The sequence below is a fragment of the Spermophilus citellus genome (assembly GCF_964194105.1).
Source record: "Spermophilus citellus genome assembly, chromosome: 2".
In the NCBI taxonomy this organism is placed as follows: Eukaryota; Metazoa; Chordata; class Mammalia; order Rodentia; family Sciuridae; genus Spermophilus; species Spermophilus citellus.
In genome coordinates, this window is record NC_138183.1 from 199,860,162 (window position 1) to 199,878,300 (window position 18,139).

Consider the following 18,139-nt stretch of genomic DNA (forward strand, 5'->3'; position numbering starts at 1 on the left):
TCAATCAATGCTTTGACAGTGTTTGTAGGACAACTTGAAATTAGTAAAAGATTCCTCTTTTTTGCTCTCCAGATACAGAACAGGGTTGTTTACCATCTTGAATGCAGTGCACATCTTTTTAAAACTGTTTGCTGCCTGTTGGAATAGCTCTAGGGCAAGTTCTAATTTATATCTGTTGGTTAGCAAGTATGTGATTCCTTGAGATGCAGCCTCAGTCTCAGTTTGGATCACTTGTAGAATTTCATGGAAATAACTAGAACTGTATCCTTCATTTCGTTGTTCTCTCATGTGTATTATTTCTTTAACCACATTCATAATTTGAGTTGTTCTCTTTATAATGTCTTTTTCAAATTCTTCCACAGGAGACCCATATGCTTGGGACTTTTGAGAAGTGAAAACATGTTTAGAATAATTGATAGAAAATGCTTTCTTTGTTTTATGGTACCTAATTTTGTTGACAATATTAGGATGCTGTTTAAAATGCTCTAGCAGAATGTTCTCTAGATCAATTTCAATATCAGGATCCTCAACAGATGGGGATAAGGGAGGCAGTAGAATGGAGATGTTCTCTGACCAGATCTTGTTGAACACATCCCTCAGTTCCTTATCATCTAACTCCATGGTCTTGGAGGACACAGCCATTCCCCTGATTTTTTCTAAGAACATATGTTCAAATTTTACTTTTTGCTCATTCCAAAGATCTTGTATTTTCTTTCCACTAGTCATAACCTCACATTTTTTCATTAGTTCTACTATAAGCTCCTCTTTAAGAGTCTTCAAATTGTTTTCAAATTTACCTTTCCACTGAGCTAATATATCTCTGTCTGTGTCTTCTCGAAAATACTTTTCAAATTTTTGCTTAATGGTTTCATGTTTTTCCACCACTTGTTTCTCTACTGAGCTTCTCTTGATCTCTTCAACTTCTCCATTCTGAATTTGGTTGGTTAGCTGTTTCTGCAATTCTAGCACATGACTTCTCAGCTCCCAGGTCCAGCTGTTGTACAAGGTCTCTAGTTTATTCATGACCATAACCTCCTTGGTGTTCCTAAACCTGAAGATGAAGTTCTCATTCATTAAAGTCTTCCATAAATCCCATATCCGGACTTTAAGTTCTGATAACTTTAAAATATTTCCCCTGGATTCTTCTTTGGCAAGGTTAAGAATCCGGCTTTTCAGCTCCTGGACATTTTGGCTATAAGAAGGGTTGGGAGGGGCCATTGGGGGATAACCTTCCCAGAGACAAGCAAAGTAATGGATGTGGGTCTTGACATCAAACTTAATGATATCATTGAACTGGCATACATCTGGGCACTGTTCATATCTGGAAGCAGCAAGGGCCATTCCATCTAATTTCTCTTGCAGCCATCTTCGCCTTGCCATATTTTGATTTGTATCTATAACTTCTTCTATATTTTGATGAACAAATAGGCATCTTGGGGAGATAGTCAGTTGTTTCATCCTGAGAAAGGCATGGACAGCTATTTGCAGAATATCTTGCATTTCTGAAAGATTCTTTCCAAAAATATTGATCAGAGTTAAGTTTCCAAGTCCAATGACAAAGGTTGCCAACTCATTTTTCTTAACCTGTGCTTCATTGATGAGCTGTGGAACCTTAAGTCCTTCTGAGTCCACAACAAGCACAAAATCAAAACCCAGCTGTTCTCTGAGCATCTCTTCCACCTTCAGAAGCTGCATGTAGGCCCCCCGGGTACACCTCCCAGCACTGAGACTAAACTGTAGGCCAAACATTGCATTCAGCAATGTGGACTTCCCTGAGCCCTGCAAGCCAAGGACAGAAAGAACAAACACCCGTTTTTCTCCAAGTTTCTCAGAGACCTTGTCAAAAACAGCTGCCACCCACTTCAAGGGCACATATGAAGCATCTCCATCCATCAATTCAATGGGAGCCCCAGATACCATCAGATCAGCAGCCATTTGGGGAAGGGAGAGAAATAGTGTATTTGTTTGGGAGGAAGCTTCTTCCAGAGCTTCATAGATCTGGCCCACCTCTCTCAGGAAGTGCTCAATTCCTAGGGTGGAGTCACTGATCTCTTTGGAAACATCTGCTAATTCAGCCTCCCAGAGTCTGAGGGAGTCAGTCTTTGACTGCTTCTGCTTCTCTGTTTGCACTTGAGCCAACAAGAAACTGTGCCTCTGGTGGAGTGTTTCTAAGTCTTTCTTGCTTAGTTGTTCCATGAGCATACTTAGCCTTTGCAGAAAATAGAGCTCCATGTGAGTCTCTGGGTGTGACTGAAGACCATCAAGAAGGGAATTCATTAGGTTATTAAGGTCAATAACTTTGTGATATTGTTCATAGCGTATTTTTTGCTTTTGCTTCTCAATCTCATTTTTGTATTGTTCAATGCTCTGGTTCCCTTTTTTTCTCACTTGATAGAATTCCTTATCCTTCTTGCACAAATCATACCATAGCTGTCCCTGAAGGGGAAGCAATTTTTCTTTTCTCTGAGATAATTTCACTTTCCCCAGGAGATCCATGATAATGTCAGCCTTTTTTCCTGCTTCTTGACAATCTCTTTGATCCTCATCAATTATAAATTCATACTTCCTAGCAATGTTGGCACAGTTATTCAAACTGCAAGGAGATGTAGAATCCTTCAGCAACTTTTTTAATGTAGCTGTAATTTTTTCAGCTAATTCTACCTTATTTAGATTCTTGATACCAATTCTTACTTTGTGAGGATCACACTTCTCATCCACAATGTTTTCTACATTTTCAAACAAACAGATGAGTGGTTTGAGTGATTTAAAAAATTCAGGTAGAATGGAACTCTTCATTTTTTCAATGTCAGAAGTTGATAGGAGGAGTATAGTAACTGAGGAGACCTCAAGCAAGAACTTCACTTGCTTCTCATGCATTTCACCATTTCCATGGAGACTGGTGAAGGCAATACAGTTTTCAAATCTGTCCTCAGCTCTTCCACTTGGACAGAACCAGCATATTTCCACAACCCCTTCCATCAAAAGACAGCTGTTATTGTCTTTCTTAGAATGATGGTGAAAAAAATTGTCATGTTTGCCCTTACTCAGGAGTGAATTCAGAATCTGTGACTTGGAAGTGGAGACAGAATTTCCAACTCTTATGAAAGACACAATGGGGGTAGGTTGCCAGCAAATCAGTTGATTATCATAATTCCTAATTTTTTTCTCCCAACCTATTTTTTCCACCTCTTTCCAGCTTCTCCTGACTTGCCTAAGAGACCAAAGAGGGAATTCAATTTGGTGATTACAAGGATTGGGAACCAAAAATGGGAGAGCAAATTGGCAAATGGAAAGTTTGGTCACCATATACTGTCTTGTAAAATCATCTGCACAGTGAAAAATTGCCATTTGTATGTCCATTGGGTGAATGCAATTTGGTATTATGGTTGTATGCGCTTCTTTGATAGTGAAAAAGTCTTCAAATGTTGGCAATTTCGTCTCTGATTCTGTAGTTTTCAGTGTTTGGGATACATTAGAAGTTGTTTCTATCTTACCTCTGTAAACTAGGTACCTTGAATGGTAATCTAATACCAAGAGTTTCTCTAAAAAACAATGTGGTAGTTCCCCCTCAGCTCTTGGTTGACTGCCAAGGAAGGAGGTCTTATTTATCAAAAGATAATTGACTTTGGACATCTTCTTGGGATAATAGCATTCTATATTAAGCCTCCTGATCAAGTCATGAAAGCGTTGATTTTTAATTGTTACTTCTTTATCATTGCATTGTTGAATATCTCTGGGAAGAGGAGTAAATCCGCTGGATGGCTTCTTTGGGTTAAAGAATTTTTTAAGTTTCTAGAAAGGAACAGAAACAATGATAATGGCTATTGACACTCTACAATAAAGAGACTTAGTTAAACTTATAATTTATTCATGCATGAATATATTCTTTAGCTTTCCAAAAATAAATTGAGTCCTTCTATGTGCTAGGTATGGGCTGACCAAGGGATGAAGTATAATTCAGAATCCAACCTTGAAGGGCTTAAAACTTAATAGTGAGAGTTTTAAACAAGCATGTAGTCAATCATACTTCACTGTTATGCAAGTTAAAACACAAATGCACTGGAAACACATTTGAAAAAGTGACTAGATTTTCTTGGTAGATAAAAGTGAGAAGACTACTCGACTTTTGTAGCAGATCATCATGAAAGTTGATAGGAAGAAAAGAGAGTCTAAGAAGAAATAGGAAGGAACCTACCATAAGAAAGATGCTTGTGCAAGTTTTATTATGGAATGAAATGGATTTTTCTCAGGCAGAAGAGTGGTAGGTGGGGGCATCTTAGATAAAGAGAACAGAAAAGTCAAGGCAAAGATGTGTGAAAGTTGGGCATATTAAGGTAACAGAAAGAAATTTTGAATATGTGAGCAGAAAAAAATGTAACTAGTGAGGAAAACTGAAAGGAAAATAAATTGAACTTTATTCAGTAACTTTTGACTTTGATAATCTCACATTATTATTATTATTATTCTAATTTTGGAGAGAAATGATTCATAAAAATACAAAAATGTGTTTGCAGTGATACAGAAATGAAGAGGGAGATGGACCTCTTTGGGACCTTGATTTTCTCTAGGAAAACTTGGAGGCATGTTGGTGCCAACTTGGAAAGACTACTAGAGTTAGTAAGTCTCTGAGATGTAGACCATCGTTATGACCTAGGCACTCCACTCCATTCTAGGGCAAGCATATGTGCCCCAGAGTTGATTACAAACCTTAGAAACGGTTAGATTCTGCTTTTCCTCATCTGGTCCTGCTTCATTCTCTTGTTTCCTCTTGTTTGGCTTTTTGCCACACTTTCCAGTGGAAGATCCAGCTTTGAAGGGAAGATAATGTTAATTAATCTCTCAATTAAGAAAGCATGAAGAGGCTTTTTCCTCATCTATAACCACTAGTTTGGAACCAACAGTTTGACATAAATAATTGTGATGTCAGATATAAAAATGGCACAAAAACAACAATAATCATTTCAGAGTAATTGGGGCATTGCTGATAGAGTGTTCTCCCTCCCTATTATAAAATTTTTTTTCACTAGGATTCTTATATTGAACACTTGGAGCATGTATTTTAATAAGATGTATCTAATCTTATTCATTTCAATATATTTTTTGAAGTTTTAATTCCTTGTCTTGAATGCATTTTTAGGCAGGCAGTCCTTATAACTACTCCATTAATATTTTAATAAAAAGATATCCAATAAATTCTATTTAAACTTCAAATTTCAGTATTTGATTTAAAGCTGAGGATGCCATTCTGACTGAAGTGAGGTGGAGTCTTACTGTAGTTTTGATTTGCATTTTCCTAATTGCTAGAGATGTTGAAATTTTTCATGTATTTATTGGCCATTTGTATTTCTTCTTTGAGAAATGTCTGTTTAGTTCTTCTGCCAATTTATTGATTGGGTTATTTGTATTTTTGGAAATCACACACACTTAATGTAGACATCTTAACCCAAGACTGTAAAACTCATTGAAGAAAACACAAGTTGAAAACTTCTTGACATTGGTCTTGGCAGTTACTTCTTAGATGTGACAGCAACAGTATAGGCAATGAAAATAAAAAAAGAGCAAAAGAGCCAGGCGCAGCGGCCCACACCTGTAATACCAGTGGCGTGGGAGGCTGGGGCAGGAGGATTGCCAGTTATAGCGAATGAAAGTTTAACAGGAAGATGAATGTTTATGCTTGATGGAGATACATCTAACTAAAAAGCTCCTGCACATTAAAGGAAGAAAATAACAGAGTGAAAAGACAACATATGGGATGGGGGAAACTATTTATAAACTAACTATCTGATAAGGTGTTAATGTCTAAAATATATGAGAATCTCCTACAACTCAATAGCAACAAACAACTCCCCCCCAAGGACACCGCCCCCCAAAACAAACTGATTTTAAAAAAGAGCAAAAGAGTCAGGTGCAGTGACCCACACCTGTAGTAGCCCTGGCTCCAGAGGTTGGGGCAGGAGGATCGCCAGTTCAAAGCCAGCCTCGGCAAAAGCGAGGTGCTTGGCTGGGGTTGTGGCTCAGAGGTAGAGCACTCACCTAGCATGTGTGAGATTCTGGGTTCAATCCTCAGCACCACATAAAAATGAAATAAAGATGTTGTGTTTACTTACAACTAAAATAAATAAATAAATATTGAAAAAAAAAGTGAGGTGTTAAGCAACTCAGTGAGACCCTGTCTCTAAATAAAATACAAAATAGGGATGAGGATGTGGCTCAGTGGTCAAGTGCCCCTAAATTCAATCCCTGGTAATTCCACCTCCAAAAAATTGAGCAAAAAAATTAAATAGAAATTTCTCTAAAGAAGACATAAAAATGTCCATTAAACACATTAGAGAATGCTCTACATCAACAGTTATTAGGGAAATTCAAATCAAAACCACATTGAGGTGCTACTTAAACTCATTATGATGCATGAAATCAAATAAATGGAAAATAACAGGTGCTGGAGAGGAGGTAATGAATTAGGAAATGTGTACATTGTTGGAGATAACGCAAAACAGTTCAGCTACTATGGAAAACACTTTGGTGTTTCCTCAAACATTAACTATAAAATTATCATATAACTCAGCAATTCTACTCCCAAGTATACACCCCAAAACATTGAAAATAGGTACTCAAACAAGTTATTTGTATGTATATATTGCCATAATAGCACTATTTTCCTTAGCCAAAAGGTAGAAACAGATCAAATGGAAAACAAAGTGTGGCAAATACTTAAAATGGAATACTATCTACACATAAAAGGAATAAAGTGCTGATACATGCCACAATGTAAATGAAGCTCAAAAACATACTAAAGTGAAAGGATCTAGGCACAAAATTCACACTGTATGATATCATTCATATGAAATATCCAGAATATATAAATACATATAAATATACAGAACACAGATTTATGGTTTCCAGGGTCTGGGAGGAGTAGGGAGGGTAAAGGGAGGAAACTGTTTAATGGGTAAGGGGCTTAACTTTAGAGTAAAGGACATTTTTTTGGAACTGGACAGGTGATATTTACACAACATTGTGAATGTACTAAATGCCATTGAATTGTTCCCTTTAAAATAAAGAAATAAAACAAAGGTATTGTGTCCATCTACTATATATATATATATATATATATATATATATATATTATATAATATATTATATGTATTATATATATGTAATTTTATTTTATGTGCATTTGAGTTCAGTAAATTATTTTTTTAATGAAGCAGCATGAAACATAGCTCTTTTTATAAATGATGCTGTCATGTCTATGTGGAATTAATTACAATGAAGATTTCAGGGAAAGTCCTGAATCATGTCCGGCAAACGAAGGGGTGGATTAGTTTTAGACTTACATTCTTCTGTGAATTTGCTGATCTTCTCTGCCAGGCTGCGCTGGTTGATGGCTTTCAGGACCTCATGGGTCACAGTCTTCGAGTATTCTTCCCCATAATATTGGATCAATAGGTCAGCAAGTGTGAGTGCGTTTGCCTGCTGCAGAGTGCCCCTACGAATGTGGTCATATCCTGCAGCAAGAGGTATGCTTGTCAGTCGGAATTTGAACTTTGACAATTCCTCTTCGATGAGGTCCTCAAGGATGGTAAGAAGGAATGCCTTTGATGTGCTTTCCATTCTGCACAGTTGAATCCTGAGGAAATGATGTCCTTGAAGTTACTGACCTGAAATGGATTATCACATGAATGATGGGAATTACATGAGGCAAGTGCTTGAAGAGAAGTCAGAAAAAGAGAAGTAGAAGGGAGATCAGTAATGTTTTGCTGAAAAACAAAAACAAACCCTGATCCTCAGAAGATGTGCCTATGGTATATATTCCTTACATAGAGGATATTTGTCAAAGATTCAGAACAACTTACCTGCCTTCCCCTTTCCCCACAATCTTGCTGTATCCCTAGAATTCCCAAGATTATCTATTAGATGATATCTGTTTGTGGAGAATGGAATGAGATGGGATCCTATGGAGTGGGATGTATGTTATTTCCTAGTAGACACTTATTTCCTAGTAAAGAAGTAAGTGAATTATAAGCAGTTACAATGAATGAAAGTTTAACAGAAAGACAAAGATACTTATGCTTGTATTTCTTGTGTGTGTTGGGTGGGCAGGCAGTTTTTTTTAGGAGATTTTATTTGCATATGAAAATTGGGACAAACAATAGGCATAGCAAAAATTAGTTCTCTGATTTCTTGGTATTCAATAGAATCTTTACCCTTCTCCTGTGATTCCTGCTCTCATTTGCTTCTACTTTGTCCCAAGCTGAAAAATAACTTTTCTAGGTGTGTAAGTATTTGAAATTAAAGCCATTATCACCATCTTTTATCAGTAATATTGCTGTCTTCTCCAACCCACCCCATCTTCCCCATTAAAACCCTGAGTATTCTTGAAGCTACAATAAAACATCTCTTTTCTAATGTTTCTTTTGATTTTCCCACAAAGATGTGATGTTATCTAATTTTCAACTCTCATAATTCTTATGACACTTGTTATAATTTTCTGTGTCTTTCAATTATTTCCCTCTGCTAGGTAGCAAGGACTCTTATCTAAATAAGCAATATACTGAGCATTAATTACATCCTGACTACTATGATAGAAGTGCAACATAATTATCTTATTTATTTGTAACAGAAAATAAATAGGTATTATCCTATTTTATAGATTTAAAAACTGTAAAGCTAAGTACAGTAAGATAAGTTTGTGAGTAGAAGAATACATACAAGTCTTTCCAGTTCAAGAAACACCATTTTCCCAATACACCAATGGATATTACTCATTATTATGTATACTTCAGTTTATATAAAATGCTTTTACTTAATGGTTACAAAAATCAAAAGATCTTTAACTTTGCTTCTTTTGCCCACCTTCTCACCCCAAAATCACCAATTATGTATTTAACTTTTTGCTTTCATTGCCAAATTAACATCAGGCAATATTTTAACACAGTGCAACAAGAAATGGTCCATGTGATGGATTCTCAATTATAAAAATAGAGACAAGATTTCTTCCCACAGAATACTTTCATATCAGGTCAGGGTAGGATGTTGAAGGAAATGTGAGAAAAACAGTAGAAAAACAATAGAAATATTAGTATGATTATTTCTGCTATTCAGATGATGAAATAGGATGATATGGTGAAATACTACCATGGAATTGAGAATAGGGACTCTTGGGAAAAGACTACTCTGATGATGTGATAGTTAACATTAAACCTGAAAGGAGATAAGAAGGCTGATATGTGAAGAACTGGGAGAAGAACCATCTAAGAATAAGGAAGATGCAAATGGATTTCCAGTTTTCCCAGCACCATTTGTTGAAGATGCTATTCTTCCTCCATTGCATGCTTTTAGCTCCTTTATCAAATATAAGATAGTTGTAGTTTTGTGGATTGGTTACTGTGTCCTCTATTCTGTACCATTGGTCCACCTGCCTGTTTTGGTACCAGTACCATGCTGTTTTTGTTACTATTGCTCTGTAGTATAGTTTGAAGTCTGGTATCGCTATACCACCTGATTCACACTTCCTGCTTAGCATTGTTTTTGCTATTCTGGGTCTTTTATTATTCCATATGAATTTCATGATTGTTTTATCTATTTCTACAAGAAATGCTGTTGGGATTGTGATTGGCATTGCATTGAACTTATAGAGAACTTTTGGTAATATTGCCATTTTGAATCCCCTCCTCTCACCATGCACAAAAGTTAACTCAAAATGGATCAAGGAACTTGATATTAAATCAGAGACACGGCGTCTGATAGAAGAAAAAGTCGGCTATGATCTACATACTGTTGGGTTGGGCTCCAAATTCCTCAATAGGACACCCATAGCACAAGAGTTAACAACTAGAATCAACAAATGGGACTTACTCAAACTAAAAAGTTTTTTCTCAGCAAAAGAAACAATAAGAGAGGTAAACAGGGAGCCTACATCCTGGGAACAAATCTTTACTCCACACACTTCAGATAGAGCCCTAATATCCAGAGTATACAAAGAACTCAAAAAATTAGACAATAAGATAACAAATAACCCAATCAACAAATGGGCCAAGGACCTGAACAGACACTTCTCAGAGGAGGACATACAATCAATTAATAAGTACATGAAAAAATGCTCACCATCGCTAGCAGTCAGAGAAATGCAAATCAAAACCACCCTAAGATACCATCTCACTCCAGTAAGATTGGCAGCCATTATGAAGTCCAACAACAACAAGTGCTGGAGAGGATGCGGGGAAAAGGGTACACTTGTTCATTGTTGGTGGGACTGCAAATTGGTGCAGCCAATTTGGAAAGCAGTATGGAGATTTCTTGGAAAGCTGGGAATGGAACCACCATTTGACCCAGCTATTCCCCTTCTCGGTCTATTCCCTAAAGACCTAATAAGAGCATGCTACAGGGACACTGCTACATCGATGTTCATAGCAGCACAATTCACGATAGCAAGATTGTGGAACCAACCTAGATGCCCTTCAATAGATGAATGGATAAAAAAAATGTGGCATTTATACACAATGGAGTATTACTCTGCATTAAAAAATGACAAAATCATAGAATTTGGAGGGAAATGGATGGCATTAGAGCAGATTATGCTAAGTGAAGCTAGCTAATCCTTAAAAAACAAATGCCAAATGACTGCTTTGATATAAGGGGAGTAACCAAGGACAAGGTAGGGACGAAGAGCTTGAGAAGAAGATTAACATTAAACAGGGATGAGAGGTGGGAGGGAAAGGGAGTGAGAAGGGTAATCGCATGGAAATGGAAGGTGATCCTCAGGGTTTTACAAAATTACATATAAGAGGAAATGAGGGGTAAGAGAAGAATAATACAAGTGGAAGAAAGGATTTACAGTAGAGGGGGTAGAGAGAGAAATGGGGAGGGGAGGGGAGGGGAGGGGGGATAGTAGAGAATAGGATAGACAGCAGAATACATCAGACACTAGAATGGCAATATGTAAATCAATGGAAGTGTAACTGATGTGATACAGCAATCTGTATACGGGGTAAAAATGGGAGTTCATAACCCACTTGAATCAAACTGTGCAATATGATATATTAAGAACTATGTAATGTTTTGAACGACCAACAATAAAAAAAAAGAATAAGGAAGAGACAAGGTAAATGCCTAAAACAGAATCAAATTTTGTGTTTTGGGTACTAGAATAAAGGCCAGTGTGGTTGGAACAAAACTGCAAAACAGATGAACGTCAGAAAGCTGTGATTCCTATAGCATCTTTTTAGGTCATGTAAGGATTTGGGGTTTTGTTCTATGTAATGGGAAGCAATCAAAGAACACTGAAATATGGAAAGAATACTGGTAAACATTAAGAAAGCATTGTAAAGGTCCAAAAATAATGGCAAATTGGACTGAGAGTATAGTAAGGAAATAATGAACAATGGTCATATTTAGGTTTTACATTGTAGGCATTACCAGCCAGAATTATTGATGGTTTGGTTATGGGATATAAAGGAAAGTGCAAATTAAAGGATAATGTAGTAGACAGGAGTCTAAGATATTCCCCTGGTATACATACTGTGCATCATCTTTTTCTCTTTAATGTGAGCAGAATCCATAAATATGACCAGACATCACTTCTGTGATTACGTTACCTTTGATGACAAAGGGAAAGTTTTACTGGGAGGCTTTACTTAATAAGCTATGCTCTTAAAAGAGATAAGAAGCAGCAGCAGGTGGACTCCTGTTTATGTAGAAGGGAGCATGTTGTAAACTGCCTGCATGGGCCACGTGTTAAGGAACTGCAGGCAGCCTCTGGGGAGTGAGACTGATCTGAGGCTAACAGCCAGCAAGAAAATAAGGATCTCAGTCCTATAGGTACAAAAAACCGAATTATTATAATAATTTAAATGATTTTGGAAGATGTCCTTGAACTTGAGTTGAGAACTGAGGCATTTTGATACTTATATTGTAGCCTCTTGTAATCTTGAACAGAAGATCCAGGCCACCCATATTTAGACTCCTGACCCAACTAAAATAGTTAATTAGTATTTTTTAAAATAGTTTACATAATTTATTTAATAATTTTGCATCATTCATGAAATTTAATTAGAAAGGTGATTAATGATGATGATGATAGCAATATATTCAATTCTTACAACGAATTAGGCAATATTTAGTATGTTAAGCTACTAAATTGATAATTTTTTATGTAGTGATTGAAAACAAATACAGAGAATTCTGGCACAAGCAAATAGATTGATGATGGTGCTATGCTTTTAGATGGTCAAGATTTATTACATGAACAGATTGGGGTCTTTCTTAGGTTACAATATATACTAGAAAGGTAAGTGAAGATGGTGATTAGACTCATGGGGGGGTGTATATTTTAAGGGATAGGTCCAATTTGGAGATACTAATTAGAGAGCCATCAGTATTTGAAGGCAGGGACTTGTAAGGTCTCTTGGGAAGAAGGTATAGGAGAGAAGAAAAAGTGCCCTGTCACTAAGTAACATTCCAACATTTAAAGAAGCAGTAAAGGGGACTAAACAGAAGGATCCAAGGAGGAAAAGTTAGGGAATGAGACACAAGTGGGATCCTTGAAGACTGCGTCTTGGTCCCTTGAGTTTCCAAAGAATCTATTTTTGTTTTCTTTATATATTTTCAGTATTTTTTAATACAGTGGTAGAAGATCACCACAAAAGGTTGATATTTTGATACTAGTAGGAAGTAATGACTGTCAAAGTTGGGACTGATTAGATATAAAAAATCAAAACTATTCAAAGGATTAAAATAGCAGGACTTTTAAATTATCTGTGGAAATAGAAGTATAGGAGGCTTTAAAGGTGATTCCTATATGAAAAATTTTGATATATATGTATATTAAAAATTGTAATGCAAAAAAACAAAGTACATGTGTAAAGGCATAAATTGGCATGAACATACTTTATATACAGATATGAAAAATTGTGTTCTATATGTGTAATAAGAATTGTAATGCATTCCACTGCTGTCGTGTATTTAAAAAAATAAAATCAATAAAAGATAAAAAAAGAAATTAAAGCAACATTTGAATTAAAAAAGGTGATTCCTAAGTTTGTGCATAATTGAGTAATTTATTGAGAAGGAGGACTACAGGGTTTGGGAATAGAGGAAGACAATTGATTCAGTTATCATACATTGAGTTTAATATAATGGTTAACATGTATGCTTTGTAATTTCTTTTAAGTGCTTTACATGTATTATTTATTACTTACAAAATATTAGTAATATCATATGTGTAATTTATACATGATAAATCAGGTCTATCTTGTCCATGGCTCTGTAACAACTTGGTTCTAGAACCAATGCTTTTTTTTTTTTTTTTTTGTGGTGTTGAGGATTGAACCCAGGGCCTTGTGCATGCAAAGCAGGCATTCTACAAAGTGAGCTGTAACCCCAGCCCTAGAACCAGTGCTTTTAACTCCCATATCAACATCCTAGTGGAGAAACCAACTCTTAAACTGGTTACATAGTTGTGCTCTGGAGGCCTCTTTGAGCTAAAGATTTAGGTTAGGAAATCATCATAATGATAAGAGCCACTACCATAAAAAATAAATGCAATCACATAGAGGAAATGTGATAAGAGAGATTAGTAAACTAAGGGCTCTTTATATGCAGAGCTGATATTCATTAGGCTGCAGGATGATCTTATCAATTGTTAAATATTGAAATACAGTGCTTTCATACTGTGATAAATAGATTCTTTTACTTCCAGATTCCCCCCTTCTCCAGCTTCTCAGGTTCCAATGAGTCCTGGATCGTTTCTGTCAAGGAGTAATATTCTCTATTTTATTTTGTTTATTTGTTCTACTACTTAATTTTTAAACAATAATTTATTGAATATATTATATGGTGCTATAGTAGATGATGGAGAATCAAAGATAAATTGAGTACTTTCCTGCCCTTAAGAAATTTATGAAAAATGACAGACCTAAGTACAGCATGAATGTGATTAAGCTTGAATGCAATTACTTCAGCGTGTGGTACAGGAATTTAGAGGATGAAGGAGTTATTGTTATGCATTCACTGAATTTATTAATTCTAAAAGTATAAAAAGCCACTTTTCAGAGGCTGGGGCCATAGCTCAGTGTCAGAGTGCTTGTGTGAAGCAATGGGTTTAATCTTCAACACCACATAAAAATAAACAAATAAAATAAAAGCATGCTGTCCATCTACAACTACAAAATAGTAAAAAGAAAAAAGAAAAAAAAAGAAAAAAATTTTCAGCATCCTAGTATGAGCCAAAATTCACAAATGAGGTTAAAATGAAAGCAAAGCAGCTTTATTTGGGTACACAATAGATTTGCAAATCAGAATACAGAAGTTCAGGTTGGAAACTAAGTGGATGGTCCCACGAAAAGAGGCAGGATTGAGATTTTTTATAACAAAAATGAAGAGGAATATCAGAATTTATTTCTCCGTCGGCATTCTTTGGAGATAAGCAAAGATTGAGCAATGGTGAGAAACTAATGTGAATCAGGTTGGTTGCAAAATTTTCAAGTCCTTTGAAATATCTACACCAAAAACAGAATGCTCACTCTGGCATCCTTTCAGATCTTCAGCACACTGATAAAGTACCAAAAATTGTTTATGTTCAGTTCTTGACACAATGTCTGTGTAGCAACTTGTCCCTGTCAGCAAGCCTCTAAAGCTGACAAAAGGATTTTTGTTTTGTCTTTGGCCATTCTGAAGCCATTCTGACTTTTAATCTATCATTTTCCCCTTTTCATCCAGTGTCTAAAGATGCTTAACCAGGCAGATTGCTCCACTAACAAAGCAGTGTTCCCCATTGCTCAGGGGAAATTTGATGGTGCTGGGAAAGTTCATTTGCAGGAAGCTGTGTCCCAGGAAGGAGGGAAGCGTCCAGTGATCCTAAGAGGCATGCAGGAAAAGTTCTTTGAAAGACAGGGCCAAATTGGAGCAATGCTTTTTGGTTTGAACAGTTCTAGGGATGCCAACAGATACACAAATGGCATAAGTATAAACACAGCAATTAAGTTTCATTTTTTTTTTTTTTTTGGTCTGGAGAACTGCAAGTAGTCAATATGAATCATTGGGCAAGCATACTGGCAGAGGTTTTGTTCCCCTCTTACAGAAGTTGGAAAGACAAGTACAACATTTGTAGACAACAAAATTTAGAAGCATATGAAGTGAAATCATCAGGCATAGTTGGTGGTGGAAACTAGGACCTATCTGATCATCTTGAAACCTCCAACTTTGGTTCTTGATTAGTAAAAACAAACCTTTGCAAATGCTTTTGCTCTGATCTGTTTGGTGGTGGCCCAAGAATTTCACTCTAGTGGCATAATAAGAATGTTCTCCATCCCACTCTGCAATCCCTCTCAATAATGGCCTCAGTTCCAAAATCAGCAAAAAAGAACAGTAAGGGCATCACGGACATTTTATTGCTCAATCTCAGATGGCTGGATGCCACTTGTCCCTGTAAGAAGTTAGAGGACACAGTCTGCTTGTGGGGGTTGCATAAGTAGTTAACATGCTAGAGTCTCAATTGTTATGGGAGTTAACCAGGTAGATTGCTCCATCAACTAAGAAGGTCCATGTATCATCATCCATGGAATTGAGAAAGGGCTATCAATCTGTTAATCCTTCCAATGTCTGGGCAGGGTTTCTAATCTGAAATCCCAGTTTTTATGTTTGTTCTGCAGCAGAAGAAAACTATCTCTGTGATTTTTAATTTTTTTTTTTGTACTGGAGATTGAACCCAGAGGTGTTTTAACAATAAGCCACATGCTCAGCCCCCTTTTCTTTGGCTTTTATTTTAAGACAGGGTCTCACTAAATTGCTAGGGTCTTGCTAAATTGCTGAGGCTGGCCTTCAATTTGTGAACCTTCTGCTTCAGCCTCTCAAGTTGCTGGGATTTCAGGCATGCCCCATTGTGCCTGGCTTGTTTGTGATTTTTGTTTCACATTACATCTGTCAGGGGCTATATACTGGGGATTCAAAAGTTAATATTAAAAGTGTTCAGTGTCTTGTGGGGGACATGGGCACAGAATCTGACTCATGTATTTTAGGATGAAGATGGATGTAGGTAAAGGGCACAGTGGAATGTGGTGAGAGTGAACTAGGACAGAAGGTATAAGGATAGGTAGAAAGGAGGTATGCAGGACTAAACAAGACTAGTCAAGATTTAAAGTCCATTTTTATATGGATTATATGTCCAGATATAAAGGTCACTTCCACCTACCTTGATCATGAACAACACTATTTAGGCAATTATTAGACCTTGTCCATAAGGACACTGTTTAAATTCACAAAACATAGCCTTTAAAAACCAAAAAAGAAAAGAAAATTATCACCATTCCATTGGTGGTCAATGAGTCCAGTTACCAATCCAAAGGGGCACTAAAAACCCCTCTTTGATCATATCCCTGTACTATAGATTTACATGCATAAACATGCCTGATATGTAGCTAGCACATTTCTTTCCAACACTTGCATTCTACTGTGTCTCTTAGAGTATGTACTTCTTACTGTCTCTCAATAAAAATCAATCTGCATCTTACTTTGCTCTGTCCTTAAATTCCTTTCTGCAGTGATATCAAGGGTCCTCACAGCCTGAATTGAGATCCATCTCCCTTTTAGGGGATTTCCTTAGGACTTCCATCCTGATGACAGGAGCAGTAATTTTTTTTTTTTTTTGATTCCAGTAACAGTGACCACCTAAAGTGGGATAAGGCTCCAGCGAATTGGCAGGCAGATGAGACTTTACATTCTTTAGGAGATTCTGACTGATGGGAAATTACCTTACAGATTGCATAGTCCAGCCTCCATTTTAGAGATTAGAAATCTAGGAGCAGGCTGTGGCCAGCCTGTTTTGCACATACTAGCAGCTGAACCAGGACTTAGATCTAGTCTTTGAGCCTATCCAGAGACCCCTCCTTTAATTCACATTGACTAATCCACCATGAGTTTAGGCTGACCCAAGCTGCAGTTGCACTTTGGTCTTTGTGTCCTCCCCACACCATTCATATCACCAGGAATAGGTCAGCCTTGGTGCCCTTGATGAGGATTCTCTCAAAGCTTCCTAAATTTGAATAACTCTAAACCATATGTTTAAAGCAGGGTCTTACTTAAAAGACAAAAAAGACAGAAAGAAAGGCACAGTGACATAAGAAAGGCAGAGAAAGAGCAATAAAGCAATGGAGAATGATGACGAGATACAAAAGGGGAGACAGAAGGTGGGACTGGGTAGGAGAGACAAAGAAGAGAAAGGGAGAAACTGAAATAGAAAAGGAAAGCAAAGACCAGGAACAAAAAAGAAGGTCTCTCTAGGCATATGGATAAGAGGGGACTCTAACCTCACTGGGGCCCCCTGTGGGAAGGGGATACTCACCAGAATGAATCCTGGGTCTTCTTTCAGTTCAGTCACACCAGGGGAGGGAAGGTTGTTCTTGCAGGTAGAAATTTCCCTCTTTATGGAGGCAGTTTGTAAACTGAGAAAACCAGTTTGCTTTTTAAAAAAATGTGACTGAAAAATGAGATATGTGGAGATATGAGCTCCACAGGTGTTACCAGCCCACGCCTAGTTACTTACTATCTACAGGAAGGTGGGGAATGGGTGTAGTTAGAGGTGTTATCCTTATTTTAAAACTTTGTCAATTACACTTCTTTACATATTAAATCAAGTCCAATGTTGGGATTTAAGATTTTTCCCATCTAGCTAGTGGGTAAGAGCATGAATTGGATTCATACTGATCCATACTTAAATTCCAATGAGATCACTTGCTAGTTGAATTAGATTACTGAAACTATCAGTGTCTGTCTTCTTGTTTTTGAAATGAGAATAATAATACTTAATTCCTATGGTTGACTAAAAATTAAATGAAATAACTAGGTAAACCACTTAACATACTGATGTTCTCTTAATCAGTATTCAACAAAGGTTAGCTTTTATTTTTCTTGTAGTGGGAAGCTTTACAGAAGGGATTCCCTATTGTGTTAAAAACATGTTTTAAAAAATGTCTTCCTTAACTGAATAGATAGCCTACATCTTGGGAGCAAATCTTTACCCCTCACACATCAGACAGAGCACTAATCACTAGGATATATAAAGAACTCAAAAAGCTAAATACCCTCCCCCCAAAAAAAACCCAAAAAAACCAAATAACCCAATCAATAAATGGGCCAAAGACCT

At 36.7% G+C, this 18,139-nt stretch overlaps 1 pseudogene across 1 annotated transcript in view; it reads right to left on the reverse strand.

The window, feature by feature from the left end:
• The window catches only part of LOC308641751 (interferon-induced very large GTPase 1-like), a 52,276-nt pseudogene continuing 34,137 nt past the window's right edge, over positions 1-18,139 (reverse strand). The window contains exon 3 of the transcript in view: positions 1-3,354. The product of the transcript in view is annotated as an interferon-induced very large GTPase 1-like (transcript). The remainder of the gene's footprint in view (positions 3,355-18,139) is intronic.